The 25,101-nt window shown below is 38.6% G+C and overlaps 1 long non-coding RNA gene across 1 annotated transcript in view; it reads right to left on the reverse strand.

Annotated features, from left to right (window-relative positions):
- LOC127536495 (uncharacterized) overlaps positions 1-13,698 on the reverse strand; it is a 44,673-nt gene extending 30,975 nt beyond the window's left edge. Inside the window, exon 1 of the long non-coding RNA XR_007945484.1 lies at positions 13,633-13,698. This is a non-coding gene — a long non-coding RNA (uncharacterized LOC127536495). The remainder of the gene's footprint in view (positions 1-13,632) is intronic.
- Positions 13,699-25,101: the final 11,403 nt, after the last annotated feature.

The following is a 25,101-nucleotide window of genomic DNA, read 5'->3' on the forward strand; positions in this document are numbered from 1 at the left end:
AATTTGACATAAAGTTTCAATTTCACAAGTTATATTCATGTTGGTAGATTGTTGATTGTAAAATAAAGTAAATAAGGTTCCATAGAGTGAAAATTACATAAAATGATGAAACTCTTAGGCATAAACTAAAAGCTGTGAGAATATGAAGATTGAATTAAAATGCTTTATGCATTTAAACAACATTTAAACAAAAATGTTTGTTTAGCTGAAGGCTTCCTGTTGTTTGTGGCAAAATTATATAAAAAAAACCAAAACAAAACAAAAAAGAGCACACAGAAGGCTTGGACTTTTTCAGATCAGGAAAACAACAATCGGCGAAACTAAAAGTTGTAACATTAGTAAACTGATGGCTACTTAATAGTTTGTAACCAGTGACATTAGTGTATAGTTTTGTGAATTTTAATTAACAGTGAAGTAAAGTTTTAAATCGGCTGTCTTTGTGGAGAAATGTTCCATGAGAGGACTGATCTAAAGGCATCTCTGCTTTACTTCTCGCTGTTTGCTGGTTAAAGTCGGAGCCAATTACTGATTGAAGTGTAGCCTTGTGTGATTAGATGGTAGCAGGATGGAAGCTTCAGTGTGAAAAATGAGCTCAGAAATCACAGTTAGTCAGACTCTCAATTCCCCACCAGAGCCTTGTAAAGTTAAAAAAAAGTGATGTAATGTTTTAAAAACGACTCAGTCTCCATAAAACATAACTATGCCGCAATAAATATCCTAAAAATGAGCCATAACTTTATGAGTGGCCCACGATGTGTTGTACTTTCTCAACGGTAATCATTTTGAAAACAGGTTTTCGCTTGGATCAAAAACGTGTCTCCAGGAGGCTCAAGCTATTGTGCAGATAATGGTTCTACTGTTTCAAAAGTAATGTTAAATCAATATTTTCTTCCATTTCATTCCGCTTACAGCCTGTTCTGGAACCACTGGTTCTACTAAAAAACGAGCCAAATATATCACCGGCTCCACAGAACTGCGAGAGGAATACATCTGTGGTGGTTTATTCTCTACATCATCTCTGGCTTTAAACATAATGGAAAAGATGAAGAGCATTTTAGACCCAGTATATCACATCTACGGGTCTTGTAAACTTCACTTTGACTTCATAAGTGTTGCTGGAAAGTCCTGATGCAGTTTTATTCTATTACAAAAGCAATGTGCAGGAAAGGACCTCACAAGCACAGAAATTTTAAAAACTATCCATGTTTCCTCTCTTTTCAAAGTAATCCTTCAGACAAATAATTTATTTCCACATTTTTCCGTCCTTTTGATATGCGTTGCACCAGAGTAAAGTCTGGCAGTAAATGCGTTTTGCCTCCCACAAAAAGGGGGTTAATGAAAACATTTCAAAGAACGCTTCACAAGTGGACCATAAAAATGCAAAATGAACATTTTGCTAATTGACGCCTGTTGTTTTCTCTGTAATCATCCACCGCTCCTCAAGATAGGAGAGCGAAGTCCACTGTTCTCATTCATCTCTGCCCAGTTTCTCTCTAGAATCCAGCATTTTACACTGTTCTGCATCCTGTCTTTCTCCACCCTTTTTCATCCTCACACTGCCTCCTTGTTCTGCTGTTCTTCCTGACTACAACTATCTCTTCGTCCTCATTGTTCTCAGGTCTCTTCTCCTGTTTTCATCCAAGGTTACATCCATACTACGACATATTCGTTTTCACAGAAAAACTAAATCCAGATTCCACACCAGTATTGCCGCTCTGGTTTACATGCCTCAAAAAGCAAACACGAGTTGGTCGAAAAAGTAAGCGGCTGTGCCTATAAACTGTACAAAAATGTAAGTCAGGCATATTTGGCTGCCAAACTAGTATCCTTGTGCAGCAATAAAGCATCTCCCAGCACCTCTGCAACTCCATGGAAGTCCTGTTATATTGGATCTCTTCAACTGTGTCAAAAAATAAGCAACCTTTCAGCTTGAATTTCATTTTCACAATTGTGTTGCTATGGCAAAAAAACATCTGTGTAGTCACCGAGGTGTGACTGGGAGCATAATGGAGGACTTCACGCCATAGTTCAGGTGGTTTGTGCTGAATGTTCTTCCTCAGAGACCTCAGCACTCTCGACAATTAGCTAAATAGTCTGACCCAAGGTCCGGGTGCACAATCATGAACGTTATAGAAAACAACAACCATGCTGCTGCCCGGATGTACCACGTCTATTTTTCTGGAAAATGAAGGCTCTTCTAAAGTTTTTGGCCTTTTTGTTGGCTTCATTGGACAGGTTAGTAGAGAGGCAGACAGGAAAGTAGGGAGAAGAATGAGGGGAAGATCTGCAGCAAAGGGCCGTGAGCTGGAATCGAACGCTACGTCTGGGACCATAGCCCCTGTTCATGTGTTGCCCACTCAACCAGTTGTGCTATCCGGGTGCCCAACTGAAGGCTGCCTCATTGTTAAAAATTACTGTTCCTTCTCTCAGTAGTAGCCACAGACCCCTTGCCTCGTCACCAGGGATGATCCTCGACATGAAGGTTGGATTATCTGGCTACTGAAAGGCACACAGTATGATGCTTTCTTCACTGCTACAGTTTGCACACATGCTCCTACCTGTGGTCCCAAAAACATCTGTAGCACGGCTCCTGATGATAATATTGTGGAGTCATGCAACATCCTAACTATGACAGGAACTGCTTGCAGATGTTGCATTCGTTTGACCGAGACATGCTCCTTGAAGATGCGCCAAGAACAGTCTCTGATCTTTTTGATCAGCCCTTGTATCATATGACCATTCATTAGTTTTTTAGTTATAGAAAATTCTATGCGATGGCAAAAGTCAGAGATTACCTTAAGTTCTTGTGCAACAGCAGAGAGCACAAGGTCAACAAGAAAAGCACTCAGAGAGCACAGTACTACGCCAAGGCTGCTCAATCGTACGATTTCCGACGGATGAAATCTTTAAACAATTCATGCTCCACAGCGGTCGATTCGTGGTAAGATCGCAATCGTGTTCACTTGGAGTCATAGTTAGTGACACTATCTCACCATGGTACAGAAATCTTTAACAAATCCATGGATCCAGATTATAAGTCACATCACTGCCAAAATCTAATCACTTGGTCCTTGCGTCATTTCTGATCTCACTCGAGTCATGCCATGATTAATAACATCGCTCGCCAGCTGTGATTTGTGCTGTGGCAACATCAAATTCAACAATACAACCTAAATGGGAAATCACTTTCATTTGTACAAGTTTTCAAGTTCTCATTCGTCTGCCATTTTCCTTTATGCAATGTATGATGGCACATATTGCTTGATTAGTGAGCATTGGTTGTACACTGCCCTTCATGGCTCATTGTGGGATATTTTGAGGGCACTGTATATCATTTAACAGTTGGAGCTGAACATCTGGACAGGACTACAAAATGGGGATCACTCTATATAGAGGGGATAGTGAGTGATTTCGATAATTAAGACCTGCTCTTCCTGTCCATCCAGACTAAAATTCAACAGTAGAGTTTTTAAAGTAAAAAAAACAGGATCGGCAGACTGAGTTTTAGAAGTCCTAAAATGCCCAGGTTCCATGATCATGTGGCTTCAACGTAAAAGAAGTGATGATGTCATGTGAACCTGCCATCTGATTTCCTTCCCTGTAATTCCTGGTGTCTGTTTTTTTATTTCCCCGACTCTCTTCCCATTCCTGACTAAGCTTGCCTTTCATCTACTGCACTTGTCATCTTTGACACTTGTTAACTTCCCTTCAACGCATCTCCTTAGGGAAATTGTACTGCCACCCTAAGTGCCTTTCCATGTCTGAAAGCTCAGAGGAATTCTTTTGAGATCGAGCCTTCGAGGGATGACAAGAATCGACAACAAGGCAGCCTCAAGGGATGCATCGTACCCACAATTTGTTGTGATCAGTCAATTTCCTCGGTACAATAAGAAAAGACAGATCCAGTAATGTGCCGTTGGAGTGTTATAGTCAGAGACAATAAAATATATTCAGTGGATTTAGACAATACGTTTTCACTTACATTCCTGATTTTCTATCCAGTTCTCATTTCTTTTGTTTTCAGAAATCAGCAAAATACAACTACAGCAATGCATAATGGCAAACCTTATTTCTCCTGTATTCTGCTGCCAAACAAATCCTTCCTTTCCTCCATAATGCACCTTCAAGAAGATCCTCTAGAAAATTCTAAGGACCGGGGGTGTGCAAAAGCAAAATACAAAACGCATAGCCAACCTGCTGTTCTTCCTGCAAATATGCTTTTTTGTTTTTTGCATGAAGCAGGAATTAGCTCTCCGTCCTCCTCGCTGCTTTCCTCTCCTCCTCTACACTTCCCTGTCAGGTTTGAACCAGTGTTTCCATAGAGACTAAGTTCCTGCCTGACAATTTGTGGTCAAGGAAGTGCGAGACGGAAAAAAATAAAACAAACAAAACAAGTCAGTCAAACGTACAGAGGTTCTATTATTATTATGCTTCAGAACTCTAAACAGAAATTTTTGCATGGAATTTTAGTTTGGAAATTGCAGACACAGGATGCAGTAAAATGAGTCTGGAAATATTAAAAGCTGGCAACAACATGTTAAGTGATGCAAATTGGAAAGTAGTGATGATGGTAGAGCTAATTTAAAACAATTAATACTGATTTAACTCATTCTATTACAGGGATGTCAAACATGTGGTACGTGGGCCAAAAGCGGCCCTCCAGAGGGTCCAGTCCGGCCCGCAGGATGACTTTGTAAAGACATGACATCAACGGCAACTTGCAAATTTGTGAAACTATAAATTTAAAGTAATTTCTAGACCATGACAAGTTTTTTTTATCATAACGTAAAATACTAGACTGCTCCTTGTTTGTCATTTTGTTTGTCATTTTTGATATTTTGTCTTGTTTTTGTTGCTTTATGTGTGACTTTTGTCGTTTGTCTAATGTTTTTGTCTTTTTGTATCTCATTTTTGTTGCTTTGTGTTTTGTTTTTGTCTCACTTGTGTTTTTTGTCTTATTTTTGTCATTTTATATTTTGCTTTTTCATTTTGCGAATCCTTTTTGTGGTTCTGTGATTTTTTTTGCCTCATTGCCTCATTTTTTTAAATCATTTTGTTTCTCTCTTTTGTCATGTTTGGTCTTGTTTGTGTCATTTATGTAATTTTTTGTCTCATTTTTGTCATTTGTCCATTTTTTGTCACTTTGTAACTTTTTTGTGTAATTTTTTGTCTCTTTTTTGTTCTGTTTCGTGTCGTTTGTCTCATTTTTGGTCGTTTTGTGCCTCGTTTTTGTCATTTTGAGTCTCATTTTTGTAATATTTAGTTTCGTTTTGTCTTTTTTGTCTGACTTTTGTCATTTTGATCATAAAGTAAACCAGATGAGCCCTCAGTAGAGGGCAGAACCACGCCCTCTGCTGGCGAAACCCTGTCCTCCCTATACAACTGATGCAATATGTACCAATTTTGATCATGTACGCATCTCCCTCCCTACTTGATCTGCTGACCTGTAACTCCACAACTGTGCAGGGGACCTTAGACTGATCTTCAGTGCCAAGTGTGATCATCCTGACTTCAGCGGTTGCAGAGATATTGGACCGGACATAGCCACATACATACATACATACATACATACTTACCCAGCCAGATACCGCACCGAATGCAAAAACCCCGCTGACGTTCGTCAGGCGTGGTTAAATACTATGTAATTCAGTTCCAGATAACTGTGACTAAATGTTGTGTTCTCTGTAGACACTCTGTGATTTGTAAGTTGTAATGTGTAAATGATAAACTGAGGAATAACGTTGCTGGAATTGAACTTACTTTTCTAAAGAAATTTCAGGTTGTTCATAATGTCTCGTAAAAAGACAATTCCTTAAATGTGAACATTTTCAGAATGTACTTTTCTGCACTAAAACAAAGGATAAATTTGGAATTGTGGTTTTTTTATAGCTTATTATGCTCTGGTTTTACTGGTCCACCCCACTTGAGATCAAATTGGGCTGAATGTGGCGACTGAACTAAAATGAGTTTGGCATCCCTGATCCATTAGAATGGATCAGACATAGGTAAATGCTTGCATGCTAAAGTTGGTAATTGCCAAATTATGGCACAGAAGGAAGTTGTCAGTGTGTTTGGTTTGAAATGAAAGTATTTGACAAAAAATAAATAGAAAGTTGAGGCATCCCCAAATCCTGTAAAAGGGGACATTCAGGTCTTTTCCAAATTTCATGGTGGTTAATCTTAACGCTTGTGAGACTGAAAATCAAAAATATCAAATTCACAGAGAACAAGACAAGAAATTCTATCCATTATAAAATTAAATCACTAGTGCTCATCCTTGGAAGACTATGAATTCAAAAGAAAACAGAGAAAAATGTGACAAATTGCCGAAAGATATTCAAGAATGTGTAATGAACAGCGGTGAAAGTCATCATTCTCACTTTTTTTTCCCAAACAAATATTGACTCAAATCACTTGAAGCGTTTCTGTAATAAACTGTAATTAGACCAAGTTAGTCACATCACACATATTTGAACTTGAAGAGGATTAATCAAGGGCATGACTTCCACATGCACTTGAAACAACTTACTTTGCCTCCTGGTCTAGCGCCAGAACACGCTGACTGGCAATCAGCAGCTTCCAGCAGCTGCTACCTCCATCCAGCAGCACACATGCACACATGCATCCACACACAGGGCTTAAAAGCAAGCCGCAGGCCTGGTTAAATGTCTCACAGCACTTACGTGGGTAAAATGGTTTCACCTGCTGTTGAATCAAGTTGACATCTCCCTTTATCTGGCAGCTTTCCCCTCTACTGCATCAGTACCCGGGGTCAGTGTGGCCTCTCACCAACGCAAGGAGGGGTTGGCAGCAGAGCGCTTTGTGTGAACGTGTATCCGAGCTTTACTTAAGCTGCACACTTGAAGAGCGCATGAATGCTACCGAGTGCATTCGACCTCACTTCAAGCACACACATCGATACCTGGAGTCTGATTCAAGCATCGGCTCAAGTGCCATGAATGCCGCACTGCTCTCAGGGTATTCTTCTGAGATTAATATCTGACCTGGGAAGAGCCTCTCAAACATACATATTTAGATTTTAATTTCATGTTTGTGGAGTCAGGAAAAACTTTAAACTACTTCTTTTGTTTGAAAGTGTCTTGTCTGTGAACTGCTTTGAGGGGGACCTGGTTTCTTAATTTTATGTGGAGTTTTAGCATTTTGTTGTTTGATTCATTCAATTCATCCACTCTCCTGGGTCTGTGAAGAAACTAAAAATGCCTTTTCACAATTGGAAGCTCAGGGGTAAATAATATATATCATCATATTTAAACTTTTAATGTTTTTACGGTGATTATTCTTCTTGCGTTGCTGATTGTCTTTCCAGTTCAGTCCTGTGACATTTCCTGACTTCCTACATAGGAAATTTGGCCTCGAAAAGTCTGAAAACTGAGATTGAAAAAATGACCAAAACCATATTCCTGATCAGAACCAGCCACAGGTTCGTCTTATTTTGTAGAGCTGCTCCCATCAAAGCCATCCACTGTCAAAGAAAATGCTGCTCTGAGCAAAACTTGTAGTTCACCAAGATGCAACACAGACTCGGATGACAATTTAATTCCACAAACACGAACCAGCTAAAGGAACTCCTTTTCTCCTTTTTGTGGAATTGTTCTCTCCCTTTGGTGGTAGCTTCAAATTCTGTTAAAATACAGCCAAATTTACAACACAGCCGTCTTTAACTTCTGTGATTTGTCCAACAACGGATGTGAATGCCGGTTAACACGGAGCTTTAATTAGCTGCATTTCACTCGCTATTTCACACTTGTTCCTTCTCCTGACAACAGAACCAGAAAAATATGTAAATGAGAACAACTTTACTGGGAATTTCTCTGTAATAAAGTATAGTACACGTGAGCACAAAGAGCAGGAAACAGACGCTCATACATTGCAGTGATGCTGCTGTATGCATGCCAGTGTAAGTTCTACATGGTGTACAAACCACCTTTATGTTCTGATATAACTTCAACTACTGAATCTTTTACCTTTACCCCTGAACCAAGCTGGGCAACTGGCATTATTATGTAGTGGTATATAAGAAAGACATTTGCTACAATAAACTACATCCTTTTAGAGAAGAATGCAAGCATTTTGATGCATTTTCAGAGTCTTTTGCATTACTCTCTTTTGCTAATCTCTCTTTTGCAACATCGCCTGAGAGGCATGATCACATGACTGTCGGTTAAAAAACATAAAGGTAAATCTTACATGAGCCCACATATCAGCAAAAAAAAAATCCCAATCCAGATAAGAAGGATATACACAAAGTATTTATTGTATGCTCTTCAATCACTACAAATCCAGCAGCGAAACTGTCTCAGAATGAAAGCAGTAGTGTAACTGATAGCTGTAGTCTGATGTGTGTCTTCAGTGTGAATGGACGGGGGTTAAATCACTGAGGAGGGCCTTTCATTGAAGTTGATTTACTATATATTACAGAGCTGACATTGCATTGATGTGAGGTTACATGTGCTCTTTCCATCATGACACTGGCAGACTGGTTCTGCCGCGGTATGATGTGGGAGGATATCTGCTCTGTGTAGTTTGATGCATCGATCCGCTGCCTTAAAGTAAACAAGCACACAGAGAAAGCGTTAAAGACAGTTTCCGTCGTGTTCATGGAGTGTTATTGTATGTGTGCTGCTCTCAGGGCACACAGCAGCTGTAAGAGAAACAGGGTTTTGTGCCATGATTTGAGTTATTCAAATGATGTGCCAATGTTCACTGTTGATTTATTACACATGTGTAATAGTGCTGCATACTTCCAACCCCACTGCTTCCTGTTTCTTGGACATTTTAAAAATGAGTAAAATATGTTTCCATTTGTTGCCTTGCAAGCTACAACCATCAGTCGTCTTTTCTGAGCCAAACATCTACACTGTTGTTATCAAACCGGACAGAGCTGCATACATATTTGCAAGTGCGCAGTTTATTTGACATTCAAATGTGAGAGTGCAGTTATGCAAATAAGTGCAACTGTGTTCGTGATCTCTGCTTGTGTCCATCAGTGGGCTACAGAGCAAAGCATGTCAGCTGCTGAACATGTGCTGTTTCAAAGTTTAATTATGTTTAAATTTACCACCTAATCAATGTTTAAACCCAGAGGAAAGAAGTCATTCTTAACCCTCCTGTTATGCTGTGGGTAAAACTGACCCATTTTAAAGTAAAAAAAAGAAAAAAAAGAATTGTTCCAAGAAGAATGGAGGGAGGACCTGTAGCAAAGGGCCATGAGCTGGATTTGAGCAGCCGACCACCGCGTCAAAGACTATAGCCCCAGTTTATGGGTCGCCGCTCAACCTGTTGAGCTGCCAAGGTGCCCGAGGTGTCTCATGTCAAAATTCAAAATGTAGACGTATTTTATATGTAGGTCTATGCAATTTGCATTAAAATCAAGTTTTAATATGCATGTTTCTTCAGAAAAGCGAGGAAATGATCCCTATTGACTCATGATCTGTGTGGGGTACAGAACACCACCACACTAAATATTGATTGAAATGGTTTGTGATGAAGTTGATGAGCTATCAACAATGCCTACTGCCATTTTTGGTTAATGAAACATGTCCCAGGTCAAACTGGAACATCACTGGTGCTCCTGAGAAACAAACTGAACAGAAGGGTCAATCATACTTACTGTACTCCACACGTTGTTTCTTTGTATGCATGTACTGTTCACACATTTTTATACTGTGAAATGAATGCAGCATTTAATTTAAATGTTTTAAATAAAGCTGTCTTATAGAAAGTTAACTCAGCGATTATGTATCTCTGTTTAAGTTCATCTGATTCATGTTTTGACAAGAGTCTTCTGAAACTGTTGTTTAACTGAAGAACACCTTCAGATTTTGATTACATGAACGAGTTTAGTTTTCTGGTGCTTTTTAACTTCACAGCTTATACACCAGAAGTCTGACCAAAAACAGTTAAATCTGCCCATAGTATTGTTTTTGTAGTTGGAACTAAAGACGTAAACTCACATCTAAAAATGAATTTGCAAACTTCGGATAGAGAAAAAAAAATCTCTGTGACATTTCAAATCCCTCAGCAAGTCCAAAGGTAAATATTCAGCAAAAACAAATTTTTGATGAATTTGCACGCTGCTTCCTGATACACAGGGCTCTGCACAGACATGTACAGTGTGTGCCTGGTGGCTCTATTCCAGGTAACAAGATTTGCATAATAAACACATGTAGCTCTCATTAGAGCAGTATTACTGGTGACACATGTCCAACCATGGCGTGCTATGAAAACCTGCATGTTTCATTCTGTATTTTGACATTTTGGAGTAAAAACACCAAATATAACATGATAAAAACCTAGTTATGTAAGTGGACTATTAATAGAAATGAACCCCATTATAGATTTTACCAGCTGCATAATTCACTGTACAAAAAGTTTCTCTATGCAGGACTGCTTTATCTAAATGTCTCCAAAAGCATGAAGATGTTGGACCTTTTTGTCACTTCCCAGTGGTCATCTAATCTAAATCTGTAATCTGTAATATACATGATTGTAACCCCTTGACGCCTGAATTTATTTACAATTAAATAAAAAACTTCTTTTTTTGTGTTGTTGTTGCTTTCCAGCTGATGCTAAAAGTGGAGATTGTTAATTTATCTATTACACCTATAGCATGGATACATAGATATATAATAATAACAACAGACATATAATAATTAGGTCTCACTCCGACCGGTCCTACTAGAAACCAGTGCTTGCAAAAGGTTCCGAGGTACGTAGTGAATATGCACAAACCGGCATTGGGGGAATGGATACGCTATCTTGGCTGAATGAAAATGATATGTTGCGAATTCACGACAACAGGTGTCAAGGGGTTAAACTTTTCCAACCAGTTGGGACATGTCCTGTACACAGCACTAAAAGGTACAGTTACTGATCACACACTACACATAAAAACACATGACACACTCCAACAGCTCATTCCAATACACTTTCATTCATGCATAACTAACTTGTAGATATGTTAAAAAGCATCAAGACAGCATGAAGATGTTCAATTAATGTTGAACAGAAAGCACATTTAATTGTGACGATAATTAAACTCTTGGTGCACACTATGACCTGCACGGTTCACAACCGAGAGAGATGAAAGGAGATTTTGTGTAACAACATTCAATTTTTTTCTGTTCTCTATACAGAGAAGCCAAACTCTGCTCAGAACTATCAGTGTCAGTGAGATAAGTGAGATAATACCTGTAGACTTCTGCGTGCACAGGCCTAGTTTCAGTGATGTGAAGGTCTCATGCACAACACCAACAAACATTTATTCCTTGGGAAGGAGCAGAGTGATTACAAATGGAACCAAACTGTAATCTCTTAAATATGCATATACAGCAATTAGATTTTTTTTGTTAGTTCATTTTGCTTTCCAACTGACAAAATGAATCATTTTAAAATCTTATTATTTTATCGTAACCCATTTAAAACATGTAGCTTTAATTTGACCATATTAAGTCATCTACATAAACTGCTTTTTTGCAATCCTGTTGACTATGAAAAAAATTACTACGAGAAATATAATAAATGCAAAACATCATGTTGTCTGTCCCAGAGTTTTGTGCTTATCAGTAATCTAGCAGTGTTGTGTTTTGGAATTTGCTAATGACATGCATGCAAATAATTTTCCCAGGAGACACAGTTATTGAAAAGAGGAAGATGGACTGCATAGACAGGTGGACTCTTTGTTTGTCTGAGCTGCACAATAATTCCACACTAAACTCTTTAATTCAAACGTAATGCCAGAAATTTAGAAAAGTAGAGTACATTGAACACTTGTCAGTTATCCAGATAAACAAGCGTCTTCGTCACAAACAGCAATAATGCATTTTGTTTTGTTGATAAATTAGGTCTTCTGGAAACATGGCAAATTCTGCTGGGTTAAAAATATAAATAGATCAACTTGACTTATTAGTTTTAGGCTACGTTCAGACTGCAGGCTAAAGTGACCCAAATCCGTTTTTTTTGCCCCTCTGTGACCTGTATCTGATCTTTTCATGACAGTCTGAATGACACAGATCTGATTTTTTCAAATGTAACCCAGGCCACTTGGATATGTGGTCCTAATTCCGATACGTATCGGATCTTTTGCCATGCGACTTCAGTCTGAACGGCCAGGTCACATTTATCCGACCTATACGTCATTGGTACACGACAAACGTCACTACTCTTTGTTCAAGCAAAACACGTCTTCGGGCTGCCGAAGACGTGTGTCTTGCCGTGAGTGTTAAAAAGAGGCGCTCATATACGCAGGTAAAGGTCGCCCTTGTCATTCGAATATTCTGAATGAAGTCCGCATCTGTGAAGCCTCTCACATCACTATCCCACCACTCCTGGCTGCGACTCCGCACCCACACAGTTCTCTGGACAGACGTTGCTGCCACTGCCCCACAAAACGCCAGGGCCAAAATCCTGGCTCTCTTCCTTCTTGACCTTCTCCTTAAAACAATTAAGTTATAAATATGCTGGCTCCAACTGGACAACAACTTTAAAATGGCCAGACATGCTCTACTGTTAGCGTCCACGTTTACTTCCGTAAACACTGAACACGCTCTCTGCGGGTCGTTTTTGTGTCCTCCTCTTCGCATGCGGGACACTTTTGGGTCGTGTGAGGTTCACACAGGAGATCACATACAAGTCGCATTTAATTGGAAATGTGAACGAACTCGCAAAAAAATCGGATTTCACAAAAAAATCGGAATTGAGCATTAAGCAGTCTGAACGTAGCCTTAGTCATATAGAAAGTTGTGTTATTTAGCGCTGACAAAGTAAATTAAAAAAAAAAGGGGGGGGGGGGGGGTGGTGGTTGGCAATTCTTCTGCAACTGGATGGCAACACCTTTGACCAATCGCACTTGAAGCACTTTTTGCACTTACTACAGGTTTTTCCTTATGTCTGAATTCTTGCTTGTGTTGTACGTCGCTTTGGACAAAAGCGTCTGCTAAATGAAATTGTAGAATTGTAGAATTAAAGGGTTAATCACATTTTCCTGGTGGCAAAACCTCTTAATGTCTTGTGAGTGATTACCACTATTGTACTGACTAAAGCTGGTGAGTCCTCAGAGCCAGTTCAAATAAGGCCCATTTGAGGCACCCATCAAACTCCACCACAAACACGACAGTAGCTCAACGCAGATCTAAAAAAGCAAATCATGGACTTCAGTAACTCGGGAATGTCAATTGGAGCCATTCCAATACAGTTTCACATCCCCAAATCAACTCTGCACAGACTTGTTTGGGAGTACACAACTGTGGTACAGATGTGTCACTGCCATGGTCAGGAAAAAAAACAAAAAACAAGCAAGCTATCATTTTCTGCTGAGAGACAATTGGTCCGGATGGTTAAGAGTTAAACCAAGAATCACAAAAAAGCAGGTGAGCAATAAATTAGAAGCTGCAGTCAGGAGTGTTCTACTTCACCATGAGCTTAGAGTCTGCCATGCAGGACGCAGCACCTAAAAGCTCGACTGAAGTTTGCTGCTGACACATGAGCAAAGAGAAAGCCTCTTGGAGGACAGGTCTGTAGTCAAACAAAGAAATGAATATTTGGCTACAATGACCAGACGTATGTTTAGAGGAGTGAAGGTGAGGCCTTTAACCCCAAAAACACCCTACCTACCCTCATGCATGGTGGTGGCAGCATCATCCTCTGAGGCTGTTTTCCTGCCAGTGGAACTGGTGCTTTAAAGAAAGTAAGTGAAAGAATGAAAAACGGGAATTACATGAACATTCTGCAAGAAAATCCAAAGTTATCTGTCAGAAGGTTTGGTCTGGGCATTCAAACAAGACAATGACCCCAAACATGCTTCAAAATGGCAACGAAATGGATGACTCAGGCGAGGATGAAAATTTTAAACTGGTCTCGCAAAAGACTGTGTCAGAACGGCAACAAAGTTGGTTGAACTGGACAAATTCTTCAAAAGAGGTGGCCAAAAATACAGCTAGAAATTTGAAAGAAGCTTGTGAGGGCTAACAAAAACACCTAGTTAAGGTGAAAATGGCTAAAGGGACATTTAGCCAAATTTCAGAATGGCAGTTTGTATATTTTTGACCCAGCAGATTTTGTCTTTTTTTCAGAAAGTCCGTAATAAATCTATCGAAGACCTAAAATGCATGATTGTTTTTAGTGATGTGTTGGAAATTCTAGATTGCCACGTTATTTATGGTCTTAACAAGTGTAGAAAAACTTTTGTTCACAACTGTATGTATACTTTTGAATGCATGCGTTGGGCTGGATTACTGAAAATCTTCGTGACATATTTACCATAGCTTCGATCTTCTCTTTACCATTTCTGAATTGTTGCATCACTTTTCTTTGGGTTCTCTGGTCAAAATTAAGTCAAAGTTTTTCCCTTGGTGAGGTATTCCATAAGAGAGGGTGTTTACAGAAGGACAGTTTAAATATCATCCACACTTGCCAGCATTCAGCTAATCATTAAACTCAGGACTTCACTGCTTTCACTAAGTACACATATGTAAAATAAAACACCTGAGCTTACATCACCTTCAAAGAGTACATAAGTGCTGTGGCTGCGACTGACAAACTGACAGCACTCGACTCTTCAGTAGGTAAGAGACATTATTAAATTTAAAGTGAGTATATGCACAAGTTAGTTAACAATGAGGGACTGAAACATTTCTTCATTTCTGATCCACGTACAAAGATTTTGTTCACTTTTCTAAATGACATCATCTGGATCTCTCCCTCTGATTAGAAATCCTCAACTCTGTCTTTTCACAACATGAATCTCACCACAGCTGTGATGATGATCCTTGTTTTCTTCCTGCTGTGTTCAGGTAAGGGCTCCTTTCCAGGTCTTGGTCTACATTTGATTTTGTGTAGATGATTTGTCAACATCAGTATATACATGGTAGAGTTAGAGATAAATCTCTTTAAGTCAGTATCTTTTGCTATCACTACTTGAGTTACTTCTACTTGTTGCTGCAGACATTCTTATTTTAATAACAAGCAGCAGCTGCACACCAATGAAGAATGAATCAATTTATTGCTCTGTGACATCTAATATTGATGATATTTATAGTAGTGCACTTCATTTCAACAGTCCAACAGTCTGTAATGTTGTTTTTTTTAACCATACATGTTGGAGAAATGAAAAATAAAATACAGTTTATGTTCCTTTTTACAGGACTTTTTCAGTTTACATTTGCATCAAATCATCTACGAATGTTCAATTATACGTCGGAGGACAAAATCTGGACTGAAGCACGACGTGTATGTAATGAGAGAGGTCAATCATTGGTAACTCTGTATGATGATGAGGATGCCTCGTTCATGCAGAACTATGCGAAAAACCATTCCATAAATACCTTCTGGCTTGGTCTTATGAAGACCCGAACAAATGTTACTACTTGGTCCAATGGTGATCCGTTCAATTTCAGTAAGTCCAGTGTAAACTTAACTGATAGAGAACAAATCTGTGAAGCCATGGACAAGGACACATGGAAAGGTTTCAATTGTTCAGACAGACGTTACTTCATGTGCTACAAAGGTAAGTTCCAGCAAACAATGTTTGTTCTCATTTACATAGTTTCCCTTGTTTTCATTTCAAATTATAAAATAGTTTCAATGTCATTCAGCATATTGCAGTACAGTACCACTACATTCACATTAGACAGTCCAATATTTTGTTCACATCTGTGATCACAGATTCATGTTAAACTGAACCAATTTTCTATTAATGAAGGTTTAAAGGTTATTTGTTGGTTGTTAACATGACAATGAAAAATCACACAAAAAATATCAATTTGCACACATTTATATGTTTAATATGCAGTATATGAAAATATGTTCTTAATTCAGCTCACTTTTAGTGTAATTCACCTGTGAACACATGACCATCAGTCTGTCATGATTTACAGCATTTACTTTTGTTTAAGTGGAAAAAAAAGAATAAAAAAGTAATTTTACCATTTATACGAATAAGATTCATAAAGCTAAAGGAAAGCTTAATGTCTCCATTGTAAATATCTATCCATAATAAAATAAATGCTATATTTTTGTTTTTGTAGATAATCAATACTTCCTGATTGAGAAGGAAAAGGACTGGTGCCAGGCAGAGCAGTACTGCAGAGAGCATTACAGTCATTTAGTCAGCATCAGAGATGAGAAACAAAACCAAAAAGTGATTGAAGAAGGAAAGAACAAAACCTTCTGGATTGGACTCCTGCATGATGAATGGGAATGGGTCGACAAAACCTGCTCCACTTACAGAACCTGGGGTCAATTATCACATGCTGAAGATGTAGATATATATGCAATTCAGTCCTCAAAACTGATGCTACTACGTGGGCCTTCAAGCAATGCACCAGTATTTTGCTCCACAGGTAGGCAATACAAAGGTTAAAGAATGGGTCATTCCGTGTGGTTTCACCAGATGGTGGGATTAAACATGTTAAATTTAATTGTACAATGTCATGTTACAAGCAAAAGAACTGGACTGGACTTTATCTGAGAGTAATAAAGAGAGAGATGAAGAATGTACAGATCAGGAATTCTATGATCCCCCAAAACTGATGAAACCACACAGATGTAGCAATGAAGTAACAGTAATTTGCTCCCAAGATAAGCAATACAAAGGTTAAAAAATGTATTCATGGAACCATACTGGGCTGTATTAGTTAAGATTGTTCTATTTACTAGACATGCAGAAACTCTAGACAACTTTTTCATTCATTAATTTTTTCGTCTTTCCTTTAGATCAGTAGAAAACTAATTATAGTGATGATGTCAGTGAAAGACAAATCCTGAGTAAGGAAATGATGTCATGGTCATGATGACAGAACAGATGAGGACATCACACGTCCACTAAGAGGCAGAATGTTGATGATGTGACTGAACTTGTCACCTGTAATTCTTATTTGTGTAAATCTTACTTCTGCCTTTTATCTGCTTTTCAGGCGATACGAGAATCAGAGTTATCAACCAAAATGCAACTTGGGAAGAAGCTCTTGACTACTGTGAGGAAAACCACACAAGCCTGCTGTGGATCAAGGATGGCAATGACCAGGAAGCAGTCAAGCAATGGCTGGAGGTCAATGGAATCACTGGTACATTCTGGATCGGTCTGAGGCAGAGTACTCTGTTTGGATTCTGGATTTGGAGGGACAGTCCAGTGTTTGAGAGCAACTGGAAGAATGACACAATGCCTGCGATGCCATTTTCCAACCAATGTGGGGTCATCAACGCGGACTACACGTGGAGTGATGAAGACTGTTCTCAGCAGCTCCCTTTTATTTGTGCAGAGAACATTTTAAAATATTAGAGTAGTTTATAGTCACAATGCTTTGTTGACAGATTCAACTATTATGTAGAATGGAGATGAAAGTCAGCAACAAAACCTTTAAGATTCTCCTTTACTGGTCAGATTGATTCTTCAGAGTTTTTTGTCTTTAGGTATAGAAAATAAACTGACATTTATCAAGTTGTTGTTTTTTGTTATTGCATGCTGTAATTTTGGTGAAAATGTTGGTTTGCATTTGAGAAATATATCATCATTTGTAAGTAATTATAGATTTTAATGTACAACAGAGAAAATGTAATAATGTGTTGGACATGAATTCATTTATGTTTGCTGAAGCATTTTTGTGATGACTGTGATGTTTATTTCCCATTATCAAATAAAGTTTAAGTTCCATCACAACGGGCTACACTTAACAAGATTTGCTTTTTAAGTCAGTTTGTTTCAGGCAAAGAAGTCAAAGATCCAACCAGGAATATGCCAGAAGCTTGTTCACAGCTGTGTGTAAACGTCTGAATGCATGTCTTTGGACAGATCAGTGACAAATGAAAAATTGACTCTTCTATAATTTTGGTAATATATTTACCATTTATCTTCTCTCTATTATTCTGACCTGTTGCTTTGCTTTTTGAGGGTGTCTCTAGCTTACACAACTAAAGATTCAACATACGAGTCCTTAACAAAACTACGATTTAAATTGTGTTTTTTTTTATTTAAAGGGTGTAAAAATCACAATCAAAAGCAGATATCCATGCGAAGAAACACATTAAGACTGTCGCCATTTTCCTCTAATGTCAGAGTGTAACATGAAGTATTATCTGACATTTTTCTCATTGGTGTTGATTTTTCTTCTATAAAAATATATCAGCATAAAAACCTGGATTCTCTTGGTGCGATGTTCCATTAGAGAGGATGTTTACAGAAGCACAGTTTGAATATCATCCACAGTGGATCATGAATGTCATGCCATGTCCACATGCAAATACACACATGGGGAAAAAAAAGGCAGACTTTGTATATTCAGTGAGCTTACATCACCCTCAAAGAGTACAAAAGTGCTGCAACTGCTAAAGACAAACTGACGGCACTCGGCTCTCCAGCAGGTAAGAGACTTAGCTAACAATGAGGGACTGAAACATTTCTTTATTTCTGATCCACGTACAAAGACTTTGTTCACTTTTCTAAATGACATCATCTGGATCTCTCCCTCTAATTAGAAATCCTCAACTCTGTCTTTTCACAACATGAATCTCACCACAGCTGTGATGATGATCCTTGTTTTCTTCCTGCTGTGTTCAGGTAAGGGCTCCTTTCCAGGTCTTGGTCTACATTTGATTTTGTGTAGATGATTTGTCAACATCAGTATATGCATGGTAGAGTTAGAGATAAATCTCTTTAAGTCAGTATCTTTTGCGATCACTAATCGAGTTACTTGTACGTGTTGCTGCAGACATTCTTATTTTAATAACAAGCAGCAGCTGCACACCAATGAAGAATGAATCAATTTATTGCTCTGTGACATCTAATATTGATTATATTTATAGTAGTGCACTCCATTTCAACAGTCCAACAGTCTGTAATGTTGTTTTTTTAACCATACATGTTGAGTAAAAGTAAAATAAAATACAGTTTATGTTCCTTTTTACAGGATTTTTTCAGTTTACATTTGCATCAAATCACCTACGAAAGTTCAGTAATGTGTTGGAGGACCAAGCCTGGAATGATGCACAAAGTAAATGTAATGGATCACTTGTGACTCTGTATGATGATGAGGATGCCACGTTCATGCAGAAGTATATGGAAAAGAGTTCAGAATTGTTTGGGTACATCTCTTCCGTCTGGCTCGGTCTGACTAAGACCCGAACAAATGTTACTACTTGGTCCAACGGTGATCCGTTCAATTTCAGTAAGTCCAGTGTAAACTTAGCTGATGGAGAACAAATCTGTGAAGCCATGGACAAGGACACATGGAAAGGTTTCAATTGTTCAGACAGACATTACTTCATGTGCTACAAAGGTAAGTTCCAGCAAACAATGTTTGTTCTCATTTCCATAGTTTCCCTTGTTTCCATTTCAAATTATAAAATAGTTTCAATGTTATTCAGCATATTGCAGTACAGTACCACTACATTCACATTAGACAGTCCAATATTTTGTTCACATCTGTGATCACAGATTCATGTTAAACTGAACCAATTTTCTATTAATGAAGGTTTAAAAGTAATTTGTTGGTTGTTAACATGACAATGAAAAATCACACAAAAAAATATAAATTTGCACACATTTATATGTTTAATATGCAGTATATGTAAATATGTTCTTAATTCAGCTCACTTTTAGTGTAATTCACCTGTGAACACATGACCATCCGTCTGTCATGATTTACAGCATTTACTTTTGTTTAAGTGGAAAAAAAAGAATAAAAAAGTAATTTTACCATTTACACGAATAAGATTCATAAAGCTAAAGGAAAGCTTAATGTCTCCATTGTAAATATCTATCCATAATAAAATAAATGCTATATTTTTGTTTTTGTAGATAATCAATACTTCCTGATTAAGGAGAAAAAGGACTGGTGCCAGGCAGAGCAGTACTGCAGAGAGCATTACAGTCATTTAGTCAGCATCAGAGATGAGAAACAAAACCAAAAAGTGATTGAAGAAGGAAAGAACAAAACCTTCTGGATTGGACTCCTGCATGATGAATGGGAATGGGTCGACAAAACCTGCTCCACGTACAGAACCTGGTCTGATTATTCATCATTTGAAGAACCAAACGAAAACCTTACAATTCATGATCGAAGCCCAAAACCGATGAAACCATTCGGGTACTACAGTAACGCAAAAGTAATTTGCTCCACAGGTAAGCAATACAAAGGTTGAAAAATGTATTCATGGAACCATACTGGGCTGTATTAGTTAAGATTGTTCTATTTACTAGACATGCACAAACTCTAGACAACTTTATCCATTTATTTTCAGTCTTTCCTTTAGATCAGTAGAAAACTAATTATAGTGATGATGTCAGTGAAAGACAAATCCTGAGTAAGGAAATGATGTCATGGTCACGATGACAGAACAGATGAGGACATCACACGTCCACTAAGAGGCAGAATGTTGATGATGTGACTGAACTTGTCACCTGTATTTCTTATTTGTGTAAATCTTACTTCTGCCTTTTATCTGCTTTTCAGGCGATACAAGAATCAGAGTTATCAACCAAAATGCAACTTGGGAAGAAGCTCTTGACTACTGTGAGGAAAACCACACAAGCCTGCTGTGGATCAAGGATGGCAATGACCAGGAAGCAGTCAAGCAATGGCTGGAGGTCAAAAACATCACTGGTACATTCTGGATCGGTCTGAGGCAGAGTACTCTGTTTGGATTCTGGATTTGGAGGGACAGTCCAGTGTTTGAGAGCAACTGGAAGAATGACACAATGCCTGCGATGCCATTTTCCAACCAATGTGGGGTCATCAACGCGGACTACACGTGGAGTGATGAAGACTGTTCTCAGCAGCTCCCTTTTATTTGTGCGGAGAACATTTTAAAATATTAGAGTAGTTTATAGTCACAATGCTTTGCTGACAGATTCAACTATTATGTAGAATGGAGATGAAAGTCAGCAACAAAACCTTTAAGATTCTCCTTTACTGGTCAGATTGATTCTGCACAGTTTTTTGTCTTTAAGTATAGAAAATAAACTGACATTTATCAAGTTGTTTTTTTATTTGTTATTGCATGCTGTAATTTTGGTGAAAATGTTGGTTTGCATTTGAGAAATATATCATCATTTGTAAGTAATTATAGATTTTAATGTACAACAGAGAAAATGTAACAATGTGTTGGACATGAATTCATTTATGTTTGCTGAAGCATTTTTGTGTTAAATTACAAATGTAAGACAAGTTCTGGTTCTCTACTTCAGTGCATAACTTTAGCCTGGTCCCAACACAAAATGCTCGAGAGGATTTGCACTTTGATCCAAAGTTGGTACGGCATTTTAAAATCCGAGCACTAAGAGTTCTATTAAAACCTAAAAAATGTGTGTTTATGAATGTTACACAAAAATCACTGAATATAGCAATTGAATCAATTTTTTTCATAATTTTGTATGCGTCCACTGATATTTCCTGCAGTTTATATTAAAGGGTAATATCAATGAGTACTAAATAAGGCCTACATTAAAAACACACATATATTGTTTTTTGCACCTTTCTCATTTCTACTCATTGTGGGCTAATTTTTACTACAATATAAAGCCCTGCCCCTCTATGGAAACAGCACAACAGTGGCTACAAATAGAACTAGGCACTGGAAAAGACTGGTGGCTCCACATACGAAGAAATTAATTTTTCTATCTGCCTGCACTTTCAATTTGTTTTCATGCTCGTCTCTTACCTTCTCTAAATAAACACTGCCTGCACTTCAGCCCAGCTCAGCTGAAAAGTCCCACAGCTGAGTCAGTAATTGTTTCACAGTTGTCAACGTAAACTATATTTTTTACAAACCTTTCAAAGAGGCACGTAGAATATAGTGATTTTGAATAGTTCAAGGACAGCTAGAAAGTTGAAAATGCCACAGTTCTTTCAGTTTTTCAAAATTTCTGGCTCTGATCAATAGTGTTTTTTTAAGACAACATGCCTACATGTTTTGCTCTTCATCTCCACAAGTAAAGAGTTTGTTTTGGCATAACTGTTGCTACTCCTATGGAATGCAGTGGATTCCAGTGTGATTGAATAGTGAAGATCATAATGTTAGATGCCTGGCACGAAGCCGATCGGAATATTGTGCACTCATATAAGTTGAGTGGTAATAAAATGTCAAAGAACAAAGGGCATTGGGCTGGCGTAGACTGACAGTGAACCTTTTAATAACCCATAGTGGTTCCACTCCAGTTAAATGTCAATAATATTGGTCTTTGCTGCATTTAACGGAAACATAAAAAACTGTGAAAAGTCGAATATAGGAAGAAACAACACAGTAAGAAGCCGGGTTACCATTTCACAAGACTAGAGGAAAGGGGAGGGGGGGAAAATATGTAAATACAGCTTTAAAATGTGGGATTTGGATCGAGACAAATAAAAACAGTGTAAACAATCTGGAGAGAAGAAGGGAAAAGTGAGGAACGAGAATCTTGGACAACTTCCAGGGCCGTTATTCAGACCGTGGACAAACTTGGAATGAAGGCTCAATCCGTCACACCCTCACTCATCATTACAACTCATCATACTGTGTGAATGTGTGTGAGTGTGAGTGTGTTTGTAGGTCTCTTGATCATTGCTCACTCCAGGGGAACAGACTTTCTCTTGACTTACTTCTCTGACTGTTATGTGATGTACGTGTACAGGTGAGCGATCATAGCTCATCGGAAGGGATCGGAGCTTCTCGGGAAACACGCTTCGCCGCAGCATAAATCACCACCGAGGATCCTCTCTGACCTGCAGCCAAGCACATTTCTTGTTGCAAAGGCAGAACATTTCCACTGGCAGGGAGCAAATAAGAAGCTAAGATATGGTCCCATTTGCGGCCGAATGCCAGCCACAAGTCTGGTGTCCGTTCAAGCAGGCCTGAATCGTAACGTAGTCCACCAGGAGGGAGCCAAATGCCACCAGCTGATGTGAGCCACAGCTCAGTCTGATGCAAAATGCTCTGATAAAGCTGGACAATTTCAGTCCAACACTTAGTCAGGCTGGCACCATATATAAATACAAGCCAAAGAGTCCACACGCACTGATGTGTAGTAACATTGTGTTCATAGAACAATACATAACTACTCTCAAGTGTTTCAAACTGACACAAGGTTTTAACAGCTTGTTTATATCAGTGCTCGAAAGTCAGTTCTATGGAAAATTATAAAAATATTCAGCATATAACAAATGTAGCAGAAACAGTCGATAGTCTTTGCAATTATATAAAAATTCAGTCACAAATATTACTGATTTCAGTGAAGAAAAGTTAAAAAAATATATAAAACTGCTTACTTTTCGCAAGAATGTGCCCTTTCACGGTGTTACAATCTTATTGCTATTAAAGCTCACGCATTTATCACTGTATTTAAGTTTGTACGCATAGGTTTACGTACTTTTTCTAGGAAAAACAGTTCATTTGAAGGATTGAAAAGTTTTGGTATCATGCCAGCGACAATATATGTTGAAATATGGAACATTTTAAGTAATCCATCAACTTCCTAGCAACACGGTACGCCTAGCTCTGTGCTGGAAAGGCTACCTGGAAGATATAATGTAGAGACAGTAACTCTATGCTAAATGAAGCATCATTTCACTGAAGCCACCACTAGAGAAGCTACAACAACACTGAAGCTACTTTCTTCATTTGAGTTTAGTTTTACTGATTTGCAGCCAACTGACAGTGAAAAACACACAGCTAACTAGTAGTTACCTATTGAAAAACACTGACCATCTTGTGGTTCATGTGGATATTACTGCAAGATATACCATCTGCCAAATCATGGTTCCAAACTAGTCACACAGAACGCCATTGCAACGGCACATTGCAAGAACTGCTAAGAAATGACTCAAGGAACACGGCCAAGAGTCCATATTGGAAGAAACCTGATTCCCTAAGATTCTATCCTGCAATCCAAAGGATCTGCTGCCAAACTCTCAAAATTAGACACCACAGAACTCCACCACATGTGTCCACCTTTGTCTGGTCCCCGAAAGGTCATGGCTGGTTCTGGCATCACAAGGTGGACCTACACATTATGAGGCAGGTGGTTTTAATGTTGTAGCTTGTGTATGTCCATGTATGGTGGAGAAGTCAAGTACTGATCCTTAGTTTTACTTTAGACAGCGCTGAAAGCTCCAGAAATGCTCAAAAAAGAAGCATGTGTGATACTGTACTTCTTGATCAATTAGAGCTTCTTGACAAAAACCTTTTTCATTCAGAAAACAGTTTTTCCACCACACATCTGAGAAATGGAGTTAAACTAGCAATGATGCTACTTAGAGCAGTGCTTCTGTCCAACGGAGATCCAACTTAAAGGCTGCATGTGGCTCGAAAGTACGCGATAGCAAAAAAAGTACACAAACAGACACAGTGGACAGGATGACATCAACCTTAAAGTTCTGTACCGAGTAAACTCTACACACACACCAATAGTCAAAACAAAGTGGGACAAAGAACACGTCCAAAACTTGACGGAGCACTTTGACAATATTTGCTTAAACGTTAAATAGAAAAAAAATTCAATACTTTTCATTTTCAATTTTCTTCCCCATGCAGGTTGTATCATAGCTGTGACCAGCATTTGTCCGCAGGCACAAAGAGATAACAAATAAGAGCGTAAGCGACACAAAGTGACGGAAAGAAAGAGGGAAAGAGCCAGAGGGAGGGATGAGAAGAGGAGCAGATGGAGGGAGGGAAAGCGAGACGAGCAGTGGGGCCTGTCAAACTATTAACGTCATGGTGTGAGCCCGGGGCTCTCGGTGACACCAGAGATGAGTGGACATATTTAGCATAGAGCTCCAATCACACACAAACCATTCTGTAGCAAATAGCCAAACCATTGCATCCTACAATCAGGTCTGAACTCACAGTATTCAGTGTCTACATGCACAGATGAAGCCCTTCTGACCTGCAGTGACTGAAAGGGATATCGCTGATGAGTTGGTGGTAATAATCTGCGTAATTGTTGGATTCATATCGAACATTTCTGGAGCAAACGAGGAAACTAGAAGTCAGTCCACTGGTTGAAACTTTATTGGACCACATTCTACTTTTAACTCTAGTACTTCTTTCAAAACTATACTTACTACATTTGGCAAATCGACCTCAGCAGCCAGCGAGTTGCAGACTCTCCCTTCC

Source organism: Acanthochromis polyacanthus, chromosome 1 (genome assembly GCF_021347895.1).
Source record: "Acanthochromis polyacanthus isolate Apoly-LR-REF ecotype Palm Island chromosome 1, KAUST_Apoly_ChrSc, whole genome shotgun sequence".
NCBI lineage: Eukaryota > Metazoa > Chordata > Actinopteri > Pomacentridae > Acanthochromis > Acanthochromis polyacanthus.